The 18,263-nt window shown below is 35.6% G+C and overlaps 1 protein-coding gene across 5 annotated transcripts in view; it reads left to right on the top strand.

Annotated features, from left to right (window-relative positions):
* The window catches only part of MEIS2 (Meis homeobox 2), a 249,119-nt gene that overhangs the window by 224,685 nt on the left and 6,171 nt on the right, over positions 1-18,263 (top strand). The window lies entirely within an intron of this gene.

Below are 18,263 nucleotides of genomic sequence, written 5' to 3'. Positions count from 1 at the left end.
CAAACTTGAGCAAGAAAAATAAAGTTTGCATTCCTTTTTATTTAGATCTGACACATAAAATGCAAGACAGATAATAATCATTGCTGTTTAAATCTATAAGCAAGGTGACACAGCCCCAGGTAGCTTGGAGGCTCTCTGATTTTGAAATCGATAAGAATTTCAGTAGGAAACAAATTCTGATGTGTATGTTTGCTTTCTTTCTAAATACCAGTGCAGTGTAATATTTTTGTGTACTCTTTTCCATTCTTTTCTTTACTGTGTAGCTTGCTAAATTTCAAAGTATTTTAATTTCCATTATACTGAAGTAATTGAGGTATAAATTATATAGAAGAAAATCCTTCATGGGGGATTTTCTTCTATATAATTTCCTATTCTTGTTCAATGGTATTGTTTACAAATATCATTATTGTGTATGATAATCATGCAACAAAGGAAGGCATATATCTAAACCAAGAAATAATTATAAGAAAAATTGGCATCTTGTTAATTAAATCAATTTAATATTTATAGAAAACAGCCCCCTAAAATGTCCTACAATCTGCACAGATTTTACACTCTATGTATTATGTTGACCAGGTTGAGCGTGTTTGAGTTGAATATTGCTTTCTTCGTAATAAGAGGCAGTTGTGATAAAATTACCTAATGAAATACACTTTTTTTCTATAAGTTATCTAGTCAGTTAATATGTTAATAAAGGCAATTGAATAAAAAGTAATGAGTGGGTCAGACTTAAAAAGAATCATACACCGCTCACTCCTGCTTAAAGAAAAAGAAAAGCTTCTGACAGAGCTTCTCCTTCTTTCACCCCATCATTTTAAGAATTGCTTTGCCAATTCTTCACAGCAAATAGTAATTTTAGGGGGACCAACATAGAGCTCAGGTTGTGAGCACTCTATGGTAATAATAGAGTAGCTGCCCTCCCTGTAGTCAATAAGTCCAACAATAGAGCCATTTTTTCCCTCCTGTGAGTGAATCATTGCTGTTAGTCGGAATGACAGTATTGCTTATAAAACCCAAATCCTTCACCCATGCTGACCTTTTCTAGAGAATTTGGGGGTCAAGTAATGTTTAAAACTGTTATAAGTAAACACCAGTTTTGTCTGAATGAAGAACAGAAAATTGTTGAAATTCAGAGGGGTGTGTGTGTGAAATTTATAACACATTGTAGATTATTTTTTAAAATCCTATCAAGTTTTTCCATGTATGTGGACGTGTGTTTGTGCATTAATTCTCTTTCTCCATCCGATTCCACTACATGTTTAAGGTAAATTATTTAAAACAACCTCCCACAACTTAATGTTCCAAGCAGAGTCAAACTTCAAGTTTCAAAATGCTCAGCCAGTATTATTGATAGCTCTACTGCTCGGGAATTAGTGGAGTTGAAGTTTGACACAACAGGGAGCATCAGGTTAGGAAAAGCTAATCCAAAACCTTTCCAAACAATTTATCACCACACATTTCTTATCAGATGTTAACACTACATTTTCTTCTACAGATCCAAATGCATTGCAGACAGTTCATCATTGTTGCGCATGGAGATGTCTCTATCAGTTTTTAACAATGTTATTCATTCATTGATGAGCTGAAATGTGTTCAGGCTTTCTCTCCTACGATACTATATGAAAATTCCTCTATCAGAGGGCTGATCAAACAAATGGCATTAAACAAGCAAAACATTAGGCTTCGTAGATTTGTGCCACAAATTACCATGTTGCATTTATACTGGCATTCCGAAAAAAATTAGTCTGTCCTTAAAAAAGATATTTCCAGGTATAGATGATGATTTGGGGAATTGAGCAGTGGCACTGCTATACTGCTACTTGAAGAAAAGTAACTGCCCTGATAATAAATTTAAGTAAATAAATACCAACAGCAACAACTAGGCAAAGAAAATGACAGAATAGATTTGAAAAAGGAAAGAGAACAAGACCACGCATGTATTAAAAATGGAAGCTTCTATTTGCAGATACTACTGCTAAGCTTGTATGCCGCCCTGAGTCTTCGGAGAAGGGCGGGATATAAATGGAATTAAAATAAAAATAAATAAATATATAGAGGACACCTTGCTATAGTTCTTGGTTTTTTAAATATGTTGTACAGTAAAGAAGCATTTAGTCTTTAAAAGCTATAGGTAAAGAAGGGATGCAGTGGCTCAGTGGGTTAGGACGCTGAGCTTGTCGATCAGAAGGTCGGCAGTTTGGCGGGTCAAATCCCGAGTGCCACATAGCAGAGTGAGCACCTGTTACTCGTCCCAGCTCCTGCCAACCTAGCAGTTCGAAAGCACTTAAAAAGGCAAGTAGAAAAATAGGGACCACTATGGTGGGAAGGTAACAGCGTTCCGTGCGCCTTTGGCATCTAGTCATGCCGGCCACATGACCACGGAGACGTCCTCGGACAGACACTGGCTCTTCGGCTTTGAAACGGAAATGAGCACCGGCCCCTAGAGTCGGAAACGACTAGCACGCATGTGCGGGGGAACCTTTACCTTAAAGTTTTACAAATAAAATAATTCAGGGCCTTCAGCAGATGTGTGGATCGATTTATACAATTTATAAAAAATGAGGTATCCAAGAAGCACCAGCCTAAAATACTAGCAGATTTGTTTATTTTGTTTGTTTTATACTACTTCCTTTGCTGAAGCATATATTCACCTTCATTATTCAAACTGTAGTTGTAGTGGATATGCACTTATGGGATATGATGGAAAATTCAGGAATTGAACTGCCATGTTGAGAAATATCAAGGACTTGCAACTAAGTTAGTGTTTATGTTACGAAAAAGTCACTTTGTAAAAAATGATCCATATAACAATTGTAATAACAATATAGACATGTTTAATTTAGTAGTAAAGATAATTTTTGGAGTCACTGCAGTAAAGTTATTATGTTTAAAAAAATCTGTGAACCTCTCCATACCTTTTTGCTTTTATACTGCTGATAATTAAGAATATTGTTCTTTAGTTTATGTGTTTATATAAATTCTATAAAGATTTTTAAATGACAATAATTTACTATTACATTAAGTAATGCAAGACCATTTTGTTAAAGATAACCCAAAATTTAAATACTTAACAAATTTACATGGGCTTTAAAAAGTACCTACCAGTTCAGAGGTTTGGGAATCAAAGTTGTAGTTGGTATGTGGAACGTCTGCTGCTAATATTATGTAGTTGGTACTAGCAAGCATTTCCAATAAATGGTGCACTTATGAAAATTTTATCCTGGAGGTACCCCTTGAAAATATGTTAAGGTCTCAGAGAATCCTTGCATAAAAATTATTACATCTACAACTCCCACTGCTCAGTACACAAAGTTTTTTTAAATGCTTTTTTTTTTAAAAAAATTACAATCTCTTGCAGAATTTGTAGCAATAATGATAGAACACAAGGACTCCATAGAGCCCCAGTTCATAAAGACTGATCCACTGATTATTTGTTACATTTGTATGAGACTGTCTATCTTTAAAATTCAGCTAAAGCTAGAGATTTGAATATAAGGAAACCTGCTTCTCCTTGTTGTATATAGATAATTTGATACTTAATGATAAGTAGTAGCCAGAATTGTTGCCTTATTCACATTTTATAGCTGTTTGTAATCCTCCTGCAATCAAATGTGTTACAGTTTTCTCATTTGAAAAGTGACTTTGGGATATGGACTTTTTCTTTTAAAAAATTGACTCTTCTTCATTGTACATATAAAAAGTGTCAGAAACCTGTGCTCTGGGTCATATCTGGCCATTCCCTGTTCACACCACCAAAAGCAAGGAACTAAATTTGAGAGTATTTTTTTTTAAAAGGGGGAGGGTTTGGGGGGAATGGATCTCTTCCCAGTGATCTCACGCTCCCTTTCCCATCTTTAGTGATTTGCAAAACGGACAGTTTCAGGACATTTGGGGGATTTATGGATCTTAAGAACAGGAGTGTGCTAATTTATCTTTACAAGTCTTTCCTGTTCCTAACCTTAACTCTCCCCAAACCACCTGATAATAGACTAAAACATGTAAACTGCATCCCTTTTAGTGACATCAACATCATGTCCGGTAGTCTTTGTAAGTTTAGGACAGTGAATTTCATCTATGATTCCCCCAGAGGTCTCCATCTATTATATAAAAGAATTCTGTAGATTATAAAAGTGTAGATCTTGGAGGGTTGTTTTTATTTTCTTCCCGTTTATATTTTAATTTTTATAGACTGGTTTTATTTTGTATTGAATTTTGTGATTATAGTTTGACTACAGGTAGTCCTCAACTTATGACCACAATTGAACCCAAAATGTATGTTGTTAAGTGAGTTCTGCCCCATTTTATGACCTTTTTTGCCACAGTTGTTAAATGAATCACTGCTACTGTTAAGTGAGTAACACGGTTGTTAAGTGAATCTGACTTCCCCATTGACTTTGCTTGTCAGAAGGTCGCAAAAGGTGATCACGTGACCATGGGACACTGCAACTGTCATAAATATGAGTCAGTTGCCAAGCATCTAAATTTTGATCACATGACCATGGGGAGGTGCAATGGTCATAAGTGTGAAAAATGGTCATAAAACACTTTTCTGAATGCCGTTGTAACTTTGAACGGTCACCAAACAAACTTGTAGGTCAAGGACTACCTGTATTTGGAGAGAGGCGCATGGCAGTTACTAGATGTTAAGTGTTATTTATAACATTTGGATTCAGTTTGTAATGCATTGAGCAAGCAGTGCATGATTTCAGAATAGCGTCTGATGGCAAGTAAGGAAAATGCTATTTTTTAAAAGACTTGTGGGGATATATTGGTATAGTAAGAGCCAGTTTGGTGTAGGAGTTAAGGCACCAACCTAGAAAGCAGGAGGCTGTGAGATCAAGTTCTGCCTTAGCCATGAAAGCCAGTTGGGGGACCTTGGGTCAGTCAGTCATTTATCCCAACTCACTTCACTGGGTTGTGGTTGGGAAAATAGGAGGAGAAAGGTGTGTTGGAATTGTTTGCAGCCTTGAGTTATTTGTAAAAATAAATAATAAATAAAAATAGTTAGAACTCTGAAAAATAAAGGAAATCATAGCCACTGGTGTATGGAATTTCAGGTTTGCTTATAAGAACATAGGTGAATAAACAAGATCAAAGCACAACTCAGACACCAACTGAAGACTTTAAACATGCATATAGTTTTACTGTCCCCAAAACCCTTCCTATTCATACTATACACTCAGAAATGTTTCTCCACTAAGCAAAGGATGGCACTTTCCAAGAGCTTCTTACAAGCACCTCACATTATCTGTGTCAGTTTTTTTAAGGCTAGGACACAATTATCTCAGTTACACATTAAATATTTGTGAACACTATGAGTTGTACTAAATTATTTTTGCATTTATAACCAGAACTATGATTATATTAGTTATTGCCTTTTTAAAAGGAATTAATAGTATTCCAAAGGATGACATAGCCATATTCATAAGCTAATTCAGTACTTACTATAGCTGCACATTTTCTTTGTTCATCTCTAGTCACTCCTTTTTAAGCTTTTCATTGCTGTTAATGCAGTCTTAAGGAAAATAAATAAGAAGAGCTGACATTTCTTAATTATTAAAAATATTTCCTTGGTTTCAACAATATATAGTGATTTTTTTCTCAATGGCATTGTAAGACATGAGAGAATCCAATAAGGATATTAAGCCCAATCTGTAGGAGAACAGAGAGATGCCAAAAAAAGGTGCTGTTGTTTAAAATATTCCTAAGAAATTGGCTCATCAGAATTCTTTTTAAAAAAAAATTTACGAAATCCTGTTTATATAATCCTTAACAGTATAGTGTTGTTCCTTGATTGTGGCTGTCAGTATGGCAAACATGTGGCTGAAAAATTGACACCATTGATGCGTAAGGTGTTTGCACTAGTTTAGGTTCTTTTGCTATATTGGCAGTTGTATTATTTATGTTGACTATGAATTTTAAAATCTCAGGTCTGTTCATAAAGTCCATAGAGTTGACAGACAGTTTGTGAGGATGGGTGTGTTTTATGTGTCTTAATCCTTTTGCTTTGGGATTTGAAGGTTTTAATAGCTGTGAGAAAATATACAAGGATGGTGGAAATAGGACAGTGGATTAAAAAAAATCCTGTTAGGAAAATGGAGCATAGTTTCTGAATTCAAGAGCCAGTAGTGTTACGTGGAGGTTGGTTGCTACAATAAGGCTTCTTTCATACAGGTGTGTTTATGCCCCAGGCTTGCTGGCCACAGTCCATTACATTTACAGAAGCTGAATTAAACAATAACTATCACATTGCAAAAGGAAGGGGGTGGGTGGGAAAGGTGAGCGTCAAAGGAGATGCCTAAGAGCTTTGTTAGGGCCAAGAAAAACCCTGTTGCAGTTGTCAGAGCTTGTTGATGTTGCGGAGAAGGGCACATTTTTTTTCTACTGGATTTTGTGGTTCTGCCTTAGGAAAGAAAGTAAAATAGAACGGAAGAACAAAGTCCTCCTCTATAAATCAGCAGCTGCTCCTTGCCAGATCAAAGGAGTGACATTTTTGCTCCTGGACTACTTGTCCACTTTAGGTGCTTGACAGACAGCTAACAGCTGGTCTGCTATACAACATAGGAGAATCAGGCTACATCTTCTTCAGAATAGATGACAGACTAATCAGAGATACCCATAGTATAGGCCATGGACACTTTGATTGGTCCAAATATTATTTAGCAGGTTATTTCAAAACATCCTTCTGTATTTGAGAAAGCTAGCTTTAAACCTAGTTACGATCAAAGTAATGCACAACCTCATCAAATAATGTCATAATAATTAGAAAGCAAACTGACAGCTGTGCAAATGAATAGTCATTTCTATTTGTTCATATAAAACAGAATCCTAATGTGATTGGGTGGAAAGTAAGCTTAGCTGACGGTAGCTAATAAAGTTTATTTCAGTATATATTTTGGATGAACTATTGAAGTCTAATCAAATTCAGTGAGGCTGATTTTCAAAAACCGTGCTTAGAAAGAGAGAACCTTTATCTCTGCCAGTGACCAGCAAAATGTCATTTAGGTGTAGCCTAAGTGCTTCAAAAATTCAGAAATTAACAAACAAAAATAACAGTCTACATTATGCATATAGCAGTTACTTAACCACAAGATTTTTAGAAGTTGTATTTAGTGGCTGTATAAACTATATACATACAGACCTAGAATTTTAATATTGGCAATAACATTTTCAAAGTAATTTGATTTCTGCAATAAAACAGGTTTGGGATGAAGCAATATACTACACATGTCTATTGGCTTAGCATATTATGTTTAAGATAGGAACAAGTAATGAAGTCTGTTTATTTCCTATGTTCCTCTCGTATATCTATAAAAGCTCTCTTACATTATATCAAATAACTGCATATGAATAATTTTCTGGCATTAAAGAAACGCAAGAAACTCATAACCTACTGAAATGTTTTGTCCAATGGCAACAGATGTAATTACTTTCACAGAATAGTGATTATTAGCATTCAGAATTACAGGGAAAATTTAAATTTAATAATGTATGGGTTAAAAACTTTGAAAGCTTATAATACAAATCAGTGTGTTATTATTTTTCTGTAGCAGCAGTTCTTTATTACAATTTATATTAGGATACTTAATTATTTATTTATTACTTACTTATTTCTGCTTATCTACTCATTGTTAGAATTCACAGTAAATTTATAATTATGTCCACTATATTTTAAAATGGATAAAATTCAGTTTATAGTTATTTAAGGTTGCAGTCCTAAGCTTATTTTTCTGGGAGTAAAAGTAAACTGCTTTATTACATTTTAAGACAAATAAAATAAGCCATAATAGCAGACAGGACAGGACAGACCAGACCAGACCAGACCAGACAGACATTAGAATTAATTTTGTTTCACAGAATATTGATTTGAACAACAAATATATTGTACTCATAAAAGATCTGGAAAGTCAGGCTGCTATACCAATTTCTTGGAATTAAATACTATTGAATGGTGGGTTTAGTTCTAATATGCCCTGGATTGCACACCAGGAGTAGCTTTGTCTGTCTCCAGTGATTACTGCGATCAGAATACTATGGTTTGGCTCCATCTCATGGCTTCCTAGTATATATATTGGTAAAGGTCACTAGCAACTTTTTGATCTGATGTTATATGAAGTACTAATACAAGCTATGGTGGGAAAGGCATATGAAATTTAATATAAATACAGTTTGTTATTGCTTATTTAAATTTAAATGTGCACGTTTAAATACTTGACCTTAAAGTGCATTTTATACCTGCACGAATGTTCATTACTGGGTATGCCTTTCAAGTATCTAATGTACTATACATTAGTAGGCATGCAGTCAAATATGACAAACATGCAAATGTTCAAATATTAATGATGCAATCTGAAGTTCAGCCAAAAAACACTGGCTTTCCAATTTTATTTTATTTGCATTTAACCAAAATCAGTTTTTACATTCACTGATCTGACTTTGTTATATGAAAATAATTACAGTTTGTTTTCTTGAGATGTATGAACAAGATTTCAGTACAAATTTTAATTGCTGCTAGATTTTTTTAAACCACTAAAAGCAAAACAGTATCTTACTGTGTGTGTGAGAGAGAAAGAGATTGCCACAAAACTATAATAAATATAATTTTGTGATAATTTCTCTTTCTCTCTTTCTGTCACACACACACACACACACACACAGAGAGAGAGAGAGAGAGAGAGAGAGAAAGAGAGAGAGAGCAATCCAAAACAAAAAATATATAATTTTTAAAATAACCACATTCTCAAGCAGAAACAAAATAATTGCAAAACCATAACTAAATCAATAAATAAAAATACTAGAAAAAATATTTGCAATGCTTTAGCAAGACTGGATGCTAGATTCAATAGAATATTCAATTCTGCATTATAAGTGACTATAGCAAACACTGTGAGAGGCACCTAATAGTACCAAAGATGAACTTACTCATATTATGGCATAGTAATGGCATTTTTAAAGTTCTTTTTTTGTTGCAGGTAGATATGAATCCAAGATGATCCTAATAAGTACAATCAGTTCCACTACTATTTATTTATAAATGACAATACATATTGATAGAAATAAAACTCAACTCCTATGCAATAATAGTGAAGTGTAAGAGACCAAGATTTGGGAAAAAAATCTTGTTAAAAGAGAAAAATGTATTTTTGAACAGTCAAACCATCTTCAGACCAATTAGAGAAGAGTGCTTTTTTTGTTAGCTGAGTAGTTACTGTCTCAAAAAATGCATCCTCTATAAAAATTAAAGCTTACTGGCAACATGGAAGGCCAGTGGCGATGCTTTCAACAACAATTTCTATAGTGTACTCATGAGTAATTGACTACCATGAAGAAGAGGATGTACATAAAATAGCACTCTTCGTGACAATGGCCAGAGGAGATGCCCTTGGTGTGCAGAATACATGTATTCCTGATGAAGAAAGAAATAACTGAATCTGTATTGCAAAAATAAAATAAGGTCTATCATGTGTTGCAAAAAAGAAAGTATGAAAGATTTATCATCAGATCAGGCCTACAAAACAAAAATGGGACAGTTAAATTTGTAATAGGTCTGAAACTAGAAAATAAGTCTTATGACTGATATAGTGAGTCTTTCATGAATTATGAAGTTGTTTTCAGAATAAAAAATAAGAGAGTGCAAGACTGTTTACTTAATCAGGTGAATTTGTCCTTAAAGCACTATTGAGACCATTCATTCACAATACTGGTGCTTTATCTTGAACATACCTCACAAGTCCAGAGTGCATATCAGAAAGGTCTATGATCCTGAAATTCATACAGCCATCCATTGAGCCATTGCATGTGTCAACAAATTGGAGGCCATTAAAGCAGATGAATTTCTTGAGAAGGCTCATTAAATAATCATATACATAGGAACATAATCTTCATGCTTTCAGTTCCCCTTGTCTGAAATTTCAGAAAGTAAAAATCTGCTTTTCCGAGATCAATGCATCATCATATTTTATGAATTATATCTTATAATTTTAGCTCACTTACATGAAGGCCACATAGGGCTTGAGAAATCCAAGAGACATGCCAGAGACATCCTGAACTGTTTTACTATGACCAACACCAACTGTCTTAACTCCAACACCGAATAGATTGCTCAATCTATGGGTTGTCAAACATTTTTCTGCTTCCCAGTGGAAGCCTTTAGAGATAAGAAGTTTCCTTTGATTGCACAGGAAAAGGCAGGCAGTGCTTGGCGTTACATGGTAGACTTTGTTGTGATAATACACCACTTTTAGAATTATCCGGAAGTAGTTCAACTATAGGACTTATTAACCCAAATAACTATTTGCTAAATACAACATATCACAAGTTCTGATAATCGATCATAGTCTATAACCTGAAGATGTTGAGTTGGAATAGTAGAATCTAATAATCATCACTCCTGAAAAAGGCTACAGAGTCTGAAGTAGATCTTTATTTTCTTCTTATGAACTACACTGTAGATTCTTTGTAATGTGGGAAGTCCCTAGCTGAGAACTCAAAGATGCACACACAAACACAGATCTTGCCAGCCTTGTCTCTTTATCCATTCTCATTAGATGAAAGTGTCAGACTGAATATTCAAAAGAATTAAGGATTCAAAGTGATGCCAGAAAGTTCACAATTTGAAATAGGACCAGTACGGATTTTCCAGTATAAATGAAGAGATTTTATTCTACCTCTGAAAACATGGACATGCAACAGTCTAGAATTATCAGCAGAAAGCTAAGAATAATCAGTATTAAATGAGTACTTTATAATCAAGATTTGAGATATTTTAGGCAATAAACGGAATGTTTGCTGGTTGTTAAGGAAACCCAGCTTCCCTTTATTCATTTTGCCAGTCAGAAGCCAACTGGAAGGTCGCAAATGGTAATCACATGGTCCTGAGCACTGCAAGCAAGCATCCAAGTTTTTTATCAGGTGATCATGCAAACGCTGTGAGGATTGTAAGTGTGAGCACCTGTTGTACATCACTTCTTTTCAGTGCCATTCTAACTTCAATTGCTTGTTTAAATAAATGGTTGTAAGCCAAGGGCCCTCTGTACCTCTTGCCTTCTGAAACAAAAGAAAATCGTTGTTGTCCTTCTTCTATGTTACATACTTTATATTGTGGAAGACTGCTCCGAATTATCTCATTTCAAGAATAAGTATACTATATTCTTCAATCTCTCTGTAGTTTGTAGCAGTCTAGTCACCCTCAATGCTTTTTTCAGAATCTTTTTTTTAATTTCTGTGAATCATTCTTAAAGGATTACACCCTCTGAAGGGGGAGTATGACTAAAGCTGAATAAAGCAGAATGATTATTCCTCATGATTTAGAAATTACCCTTTGGTTGATGGAGCCTAGCTCTTTAATTTGGTTTTAAAAGAAACATATAATGGACTGGATTCACATTCAGTTTGCAGTCCACTATTATTTCAGGATTTTTTCACAAGTACCATTGCCAATCAGTTATCTACTGTCATATACAGGCTCTTTTTGACTTTTGTTTCCTAAGCAAAAAATAATTGCACTTGGATCTATTAAATTTCATTCTGTTACGTTGGGCTGATTTCTATGCTCTACTGAGATCAATTTAATTATATTTCTTTATTTCTGAGTATTAGTTATACCATCCAATTTTCATTATTTGGAAATTTGATAAGTAATACTTTTTTTCTTTATCCAAATGATAAATTATGATTTTGAAGACTGAGGGGTCAAGGACCAAGCTTAGTATCACCCCACTTGATATCTCTCTCCAGTTTTATGAGGAACCATTAATGACTTGTAATATAGTGAATATTAACTCTCTTTAATCAGATATTGATTAATGTTCCCCTTCTTTCTCATTAAAACTTACAGTTTTATATGAACTGTTTGAAATCTCTGGAACTGCAGTAAGGCTTTGTTCTAGAAGAGGAAGAATCGAACTAAAAATTTAGTATTCTAGATGCTCTTTACTTTGCTCTTAATTGGCTCCAGAAATTTCAAAAAATCTGGATACAAGATACAGTAATTCAGGCATGTCAAACTCTTGACGTCATATGACGTCGTGTGACATATCGTGATTTTTTTCCCATTGCCGGCAATGGGGAGGGCACGGTTTCATTGTAATGCATCCGGCCCACGGGCCGGCAGTTTGACATGCCTGCAGTAATTGAAGGAAATAGATTTATATTAATATTCTCAAACATTATCTTAAATTTAACTTCAGGTTTTTTTCACCACTGCAGAGAGTCAGGAATCCCAGCATTGCTGATTGTTTGGGCCATGTTAAACTAAAAATGATATTCTTCAGATCATCTAGTCATCTGTGTAGTATCGTGCTGAATTCTATCTTTAGTAGAATTTTTTTAAAAAATTAACACTTGTGCAAAAATTGCAATAATTTCATGGAGAAGTTGTGATGGTAAATGAAAATTCCCATCATTTCAAACAGCACGGAGACCATGCAGTATATTCCATATGGATTATAGATGTTAAATCACTGCTTATTATCACATTGCGAGTTACATTCAGAATTGTTAATTCATTTATATGAATATCTGCTTTAAATGTGAAGAAACCCATTTAACAAATTGCAGGTTCTATATGTCAAAACAAGTAGTTTTAGTATTTTCTTCATAATCCCTTCTGAAATTAAAATGAAGAAAGAAAGGATTTATAAGGAAAGCAAAGAAGGATTATCAGATAGATTTACTTGATCAGGACTCCCGCATATATGTGCATGGTGTGTATCTATAATTGCAGAATTATCAGATCCTATAATCTAACAATTTAATTCATTTCTTTGAAAGATGGTGTATTTCTGTCTCTAAACAAAATGATTAACACACAAACGACTGACACATTTTTTTTAATCATGCTATCGTACCTTAAAGGCTAACATATCTTAAACATGTAAGTTAAACCTCATCTTAGTGGGTACCAGGTTTTGGCACCTTTATAAATTTCACTGAAGTATCAATTTTCTTTGTCTTAACTGGCTTGTTGATCACACAGTTGCATTCATAAAGGATAATGTTTCTTAAAGCACTCAGAAACTTGGGATCAATTCATTGCTATCTGCATCAGGATCTGAAACACAGGGCTATCTTCTAATACTGTCATTCAAAAAGACCTTTAACATAGTATAACCAGCTGGAAAAGTAGAAGAAAAAAGTACTATGACCCATGTTTTCTACATGCTTCTTGACACTTCACAGCTTCGTAGTCTTTGCCATTTTAGTAGCTGATACATAAAGCTCTTACTGTATGTTTAGAAAGAAAGTTCCGCTTGCTATAGAATCATCTCCCATAAAGCTGTGTACTCTCCCTTTCAGATGACTTTCACCCTGCTCCTCAGTCGGGGGTGGGGGGGTGGGGGGGGGAGAGAATGGCTTGCCCAAATCTAAGAACCACTGACTAGGGCTTCTACTGTTTCCTCACAAAATATCTGTTGAATCAATTAACAGCTCACACAGAGATACATCTTATGCTAGACTTCTAAACTTCTAGACAAATCACTTGATACATTCTAAGGTATATACAGATCTTATGTGTGTTAGGTACACATGCATTAACTAGATTCAGAAGCTTTACCTTAGTTTTCATTTCACCATAACCTGTTCCATTTGCTAATATTAAAGTGAGAATAGGCATTAATTGTAAATGATCATAAAAGCCTGTTCTGCATCTCTTTGGTGAAAGGATTATGAATTGCCCGAGTGTTCTGTATTGTGTAAATGCTCTTTTTTTGAAGGGGGGGGGGAAAGAAGCTTGGGAGGTTGCCTTTTTAAATTAATGTATACACTCTGACCAGTTTCTAAAGATATGACCTCTGTGTGACCTCCTTTAACCTTCCCCTTAATTATTTGTTTGAAGACAGAGTAGTGTTCTCCTACTGAGAATGAAGAACCATAATGCATTGCAGTTTTGTGAGTAAGAGAGAGTTGCAAGGAAGTGGAATGGGACATAAACAAGAGGATCACCAGATGTAAATAATAGAAAGTGGTTGGAAGTGAAATAAAAATTGGGAAAAAAACAATTTAATTTACCTTATGAATTGCCTCATGAATGAAAGTTGAAAAAACAAAGGTCGGCAAGGCTCAAAGTAGAGGAGAATCTGTTGTGTGTTACCATTCCCAGTACAGTATGTGCTTCTTTAGCTCTGTAAACCTTGCCATCTGCATACATCATTAAAAGCTCATTGAAAAGAAAACAGTCTTATCAGGCTTTTCTGCTAATCTCTTTTGGCATTAAGTTCAGCTGATAAAAGGCATGCTGGATGCAGAAGCTCAGTTTGGTCAGTGTGGCAACTTATTGGAAAGGAGCTAAGGAAAATGCTATCAAAGTTTTTTTTTGTCTCGAAGGAATATAGAAATATGGAAGTCAGAATATTTTGTTTAACTAGAGTGGCAGAAACTATTCTCTATAAAAATGAACTATAAAAGCAGTAATTTATTCACTTGAAAATTGCTTTTGACTAATTATAAATATTTTTTTCCACACTTGAGGTGTGCCTTTTCCATATCATGTCCCAGCTGGGCTATACAAACACATACATACAAGAGGTAGAGTTGTCTGGAAGTTGGGTCACGACAACTGGACTTCACTGCTTATCGGAGTAGCTTCTTCAGCCTTGGATAAGCAGCAAAATGTTTTGAACCAAAAAGAAAGAAAGTCCAGCTGCCACGACTCAACTTCCAGACCACTCTACCTGATGACTGAGAATCTTCGTCGACCAAGAGGTAGAGTTGTATGCACTGCCCTGACTCAGTTTTTCTGTTCATGTTCCTTCTAGATTGAACAACAAGGCTGAAGGGGAATTCTGCTTCCATAAACTTGAATATGGGTATAACTCTTAAATTGTGATTGGAAATCTTGAGGCATACCCAGACTTAAAGCTGCTCCTGTCCTGTGCTCCTTCCAGCTTGTCTATAAACCATCTTAAGAAAATCCTGTCCTGACTGAGACACTTTGGCAACAACATTTCCAAGGTATTCAGTCCAGACAGCAGGCTGCCACATCCTTCCATGGATAGTTCTCCTTTTTATTCCAGGAAAGCAATTGCCCTCGTTTTCCTTTCCATGTGTGGAGACAGGCAGATTCTTCTACATGCATGTTTGTGTATCTACATATATAATATGTAGATATACATGTATATGCCTATCAAAGTTAAATAGAGTTTATACATACAAAGATAAAATACCAAAATACCCAATAACAAAAAAATATTATTGCCCTTTTCTTTTCTATTATCTTTTAGGGCAATTGTATACCAGCGGTGCTATAATAACATAATAGGTAAAAAAAACCTTGCCCGGCAAATAAAGGTTTTTTGCTTCACAATCACACTCAAGCAGAAATATGTGGAATTTGCCTTTTATTTCTTCCCCGAATTTATATTGTTACCTTATGCTTTTTTAAAATATAGGTTCAGCTGTGTATCATTTCAAAATCATTTTAATAATTCAAGATAGAAAATTATTACTCTCAATTCCTAAAGAGCCCCAAATAATCTAGGAGCTATTTGGGAGTGGGGTGAAGCCCCTTTACTTGAGTTAACTGGAAAATTGATGAAAACACGTGCCGCTAGATTTTTTAAAAAACAGAGGACAAATAGGTATCTTGGAGAGCAATAACATTAAAAAAAAGCTGGATTTCAAACTAGCAACTTTCTACTTAGAAGACATATGTAATAGCCATTGTACTATTACAGCAATTTTAAAGGTAGATCTGGAAAATATTGGAGACTATAGTAAGCACTGACTAATTTGAAGAGCATCCCTGCCTCAGTGAAGTAGCTAATGAATTCCAGGTGTTAGCTTGTAAGAAATTGAAGTGCTTTATCCCAAATGGACAGGAACACTCAAGGTGATATAGCATGAAAAAGTGTACTTCAGAAGTAGAGCAGGAAAATGTGCCCTGAGGTCCCTTTGATGATGAGTATGGAATTAATAGAGGGCAGCATCCCTCTAGAAATGTTTGCTGACCCATTCTGGCAACAGGGTAGCCATGCAGTTAGATAATTCCTTGCTTTATCAATGCTTCTAATCGCTGAGCTTGTCAATCAGAAGGTCGGCAGTTTGGCGGGTCGAATCCCGAGTGCCGCGTAACAGAGTGAGCGCCTGTTACTTGTCCCAGCTTCTGCCAACCTAGCAGTTCGAAAGCACGTAAAAAGGCAAGTAGAAAAATAGGGACCACTATGGTGGGAAGGTAACAGTGTTCCGGGCGCCTTTGGCGTTCAGTCATGCCGGCCACATGATCACGGAGACGTCCTCGGACAAGTGCTGGCTCTTTGGCTTTGAAACGGAGATGAGCACCGGCCCCTAGAGTGGGAAACGACTAGCACGCATGTGCAGGGGAACCTTTACCTTTACCTTTTAATTATCTAATAGTTCTGTTTTCATTCAAGCAAGGTAGAAGCCCTCTTCAAGCCTTGCTGCAGAAAGTGTGGAATTGAAGCAGACCTGGTTCACTTGGAGACCTTGAGAGTAGGGCCAATGAAGGCCCTTTAATATTTTATATTAATATATTTTGGTATATAATAAATGATCATATTTGTGTTTGTGTATATTTGTATTAATATTTAATATATGATACATATATTGCAGGAAAGTGGATTTGAAATTGTGGAAGAAATGTGGTATTTGCAGCCCAGGTGCTTAATGTTAAAGCAGATTGATCTGATAAATGAGTTTCATCTGTATTAAATACTGGCCTTGTTTAAAGCTTGTTGAACATTTCTGTAAATTTGTGTGTGGTGTGCGCTAATTCTTACTGAAGTTCCGTTAGACAATGGACATGTTTAGTATTCACAAGTGGGTTACACAGACCCTGAAGTTCATGCTTATTTGCATTTCTAATACTGGATGAAGCTTAAAATACTAATGCTAGTCCTTCCATTACACAGTGAGGTGAATGCCTCAGTCAGCTGATTTTCAGTATCTTGAAGATTAGGATTTTACTGCCAGAGGATACAGGACTATATGAAACAATCCTAAGGTCTTGGGTGCAGCTTTTTCTAAGATATCACATATTTATAACTGTTAATGTAACATAGTAGGCAGGAATTATATGGTATAATCATATTAATTATGTTCAGTGTTATTTAAGAAAAAATATTTTGGGGCTTAGATTTATCATCATCTTTTTACCTTGTCCAATGCTATGAATGCTTTATTTTTTTGTTCCTTTTGAGTCAGTGTCAACTAGTCCCCGCAATTTTCTTGTTTGCCATTGTCTTTTTCCTAGGACTGAGGGGAGAGTAACTGGCCCAAGGTTGTTTACTTTTTTGTCTTTGTACCTAAGGTGAGACTAGAACTCACAGTCTCCCAGTTTCTAGCCTGGTGTTTTAACCACTGCACCAGATTGGCTCTCAGGCTTATGGGTTAAAACTCTGTCTCAATTTTGTATTTGTAAAATGGTGACATTGGAAAATACAATGTACTAGGCATACTGCATATCTTCCAGAGTGGCATCTGTCATGGTATATAAGATGTAGCTGCCAGATCAGGGCTGCCAAACTCTAGAAGTGCCATCTGGTGGTCATCCTGAGTTTTGAAGTCCACATCTGGTAGGCCTATCCAACAAGCTACTGAAGGAGCAAATAAATGTACAAATGGATATTGGATAAAGAAGCTAGGAAATTATTATTTCTTTAGTTATTTAGTTTTTATTTACTTACAGAATGTATTTTTATAAGTGTCAAAATAAACTGGCAGTACTGGGACCTGCCTTCACTGTCTTGAGGAAATCCGAGGGCAGCCCTGTTGAACATCGCTATTAAGGCGCTGTAAAAGGCAAAGACGACGCATCAGAATAAAATAAAGTAAAATAAACGTACCTCGTAAACGATGGCATGAAGTAACCTACTCAATTATTTTTTGGAAGTGAAGAATCATTGTCTCAGGGTTAACTTGAACCAAGATTAACTGATGTGGGTTGTTACGCATTAACTTAATGGGGAAATATGCAAGCATTTATGTTTGAATTATCCACCAAATTAAATCCAGACTTCCCTTCCTAAATAATGGGTTTGCCTGATGTTCGGATGACTTCAGTGCTGCTTTAGTTATGGTACCTGATTGGAGAAGAAGTTATTTCAGGACTAATATTAAACACATGTACCTGCAACTCCCTCTTTCTGTCAAGTTGAAAGGTGCCCGAGTTTATGGTTGGAAGGTGCCCTGTGCTCTCCTGCCCTGGGTGCCCCACTCTTGCTGGAAAGGTTGCCCCCAGCTGGCACTGACCTCCAAATGACCCTTGGCTTTACTGGCTGAAACTGCAGGAGTGGCAGAAGAGCCAG

This window comes from Vipera berus (genome assembly GCF_964194415.1).
Source record: "Vipera berus genome assembly, chromosome: 1".
Taxonomy (NCBI): domain Eukaryota; kingdom Metazoa; phylum Chordata; class Lepidosauria; order Squamata; family Viperidae; genus Vipera; species Vipera berus.
This window is presented reverse-complemented; position numbering and strand designations above follow the sequence as displayed.